The sequence below is a fragment of the Lactuca saligna genome, unplaced genomic scaffold (genome assembly GCF_052625555.1).
Source record: "Lactuca saligna cultivar CGN05327 unplaced genomic scaffold, ASM5262555v1 scaffold_188, whole genome shotgun sequence".
NCBI lineage: Eukaryota > Viridiplantae > Streptophyta > Magnoliopsida > Asterales > Asteraceae > Lactuca > Lactuca saligna.
The window spans coordinates 2,501-5,000 of record NW_027629814.1 but is presented as its reverse complement, the minus strand read 5'-3'; positions in this window follow the sequence as shown (position 1 = coordinate 5,000).

Below are 2,500 nucleotides of genomic sequence, written 5' to 3'. Positions count from 1 at the left end.
TCAAGCCAAGCAGTCAGGCTACACAAGGGAACAAGGCACCTTGCCACACACAAACCCATGAACGAACGACCAAGGGAACAACGCCTCTTCCCACACACAGACCCATGAACGACCAAGGGAACAAGGGTATGAACGACCAAGGAACAATGCGTATTGCCACACACATTCCCATGAACGACCAAGGGAACAAGGCTACCTCCCAAACAAACACACATGAACGACCAAGGGAACAAGGCTTCTTCCCACACACAACCCCATGAACGACCAAGGGAACAAGGCACCTTGCCACACACATGCCCATGAACGACCAAGTGAACAATGGATGTGAGGCTGGCAAGGCTAGGTCATGTCAAGCCAAGCAGTCAGGCCACACAAGGGAACAAGGCACCATGCCACACACAAACCCATCCACTAACGACCAAGGGAACAATGCATATGGGGCTGGCAAGGCAAGCAGGCTACCCAAGTGAACAACGCCTCTTCCCACACACAGACCCATGAACGACCAAGGGAACAAGGGTATGAACGACCAAGGAACAATGCGTATTGCCACACACATTCCCATGAACGACCAAGGGAACAAGGCTACCTCCCAAACAAACACACATGAACGACCAAGTGAAGAAGGCTTCTTCCCACACACAACCCCATGAACGACCAAGGGAACAAGTTTACTTCGTACACGAACACCCATGAACGACCAATGGAACAAGGCATCTTGCCACACACATGCCCATGAGCAACCCAATCCCATCCTCATCGGTCTAAGGAACAAGGGGCCTTGACAAACCATGAGCAGATTTCTAAGCAAGTCAAACGATGAAGGGAGCAAAGTGTAGTTCCTACTTAGTACATAGTAAATTGAATATATGAGTTCCAATCCGATCAACTCGTGTTCTTTCGAGTTCATCTAAGCCACCTATGAATACCTAAAAGCCTTATCTGCCTGCCTATCACCAGGCGACAGGGACAAAAACCCAAATATGATATATTTTCATTTCAAGTCCATTCGTCTATGTTAACAATGACCCACACAATGTTTCAATGGCATTCCTACTTGATTTGAGCGACATTCCAACAAGTAGGGAACCAACGCTTCAAGGCGTGACCAAGGATAGGACACAAACATTTACGCCTCAAACATGACATTTTGTTTTTTTTTTTCATTTCAAAGCTTTTCATTTATAATAAAAAGCATCCCTACAAAATTTTGTGTCAATCCGAATTAATTCGAGCGAGTTATGGACGATTTCGCACAATTATGCATCCCTGGGCAAATCAATATCTGTTCCTGTCACCAAGCTCTTTGTGCAATATGTATATATAGGGGAACCATGGGACTGCTGCCCATTGGCGCCCCAAGGATGTCCAGCGCCCAAGGCTCTCGAGGCTGGCACGCTCGAGGCATGGCCAAGACGCCCGCTCTTGACGAAAATGGGGCCAAAACGCCCCCCATTGGCGCCCCACTCCCGTGTCCCCTCGCCCCCAAGTCGTGTGTGTCCAAAAATTATGCATCATCAGGGAAATCAATGTCTGTTCCTGTCACCAAGCTCTTTGTGCAATATGTATATATAGGGGGTACCATGGGGTCTCATTCTCATAGGTGCCCGGCATGGTTGATGGGCAAATAAGAATCGTGAGGCTGTATCGAGCACACACGAGGCAAGCCAAGCCAAGCCCCACGACCCATGAAAGAGGCCATCCCCCCCAACACGTTGCCTTGATTTCTCGAACGGTGACCTGAAAAATAGCCCCATCTCCTTGAGTCTCCTCGACGTTGTGCCCATACACTAGCCCGTTGCCTTGATTTTCCTCGACATAGGGCGCAGAAACTAGCGCCGTTGGCTTCACCTGTGCCTCGACGCCGTGCGCATACTAAGAAATATACATCCTCAGGGAAAGCAATGGGTGTTGCTGTCACCAAGCTCCTTGTGCAATATGTATATATAGGGGGGGAGCAGTGGGTGAGCATGGCAAGGGATGAAGGTGCCAGACTGCCTTTGAGCGCGAGCTTGGGTGACTGTTGCTTGATTCCTAGTCGGTGGCATAATACCCCTCCGAGTGGGGGCCTTGGCGTGGTGTGGGGATGCCTCGTTAGGTCTCTGCGACACCGATCCAGGGTTGTGGTCTAGCTTTGGAAGTTTGGGATGGTGCTGTTTGTGTGGCAATTCGATGATGATGTGCTTGCTGATCTATGTTTGACGTGCTACTGGTGCTAGCCAGCATTTGATTTGTGCTGATGATTGGGAAACGATAGGCGTTAAAGTGGCATGTGTTGCTTTTTGTGATACTACTATGGTACGCTAGTCTATCCTTGTTAGACGTGCGGTTGGTGCCTAAGCGTAGCTAGCATTGGTTTAGCACTGATGACGCTGAGGAAGCAAGCATTATCAGGAAGCATTGTCAGACATTCAGTATCATCATGGCGTGTTGAAATTATCTTGGAAGCATAAAAGATGCCGGCCATACCTGGCTAGCGTTTTTGTGTGGGCGGGGTAGC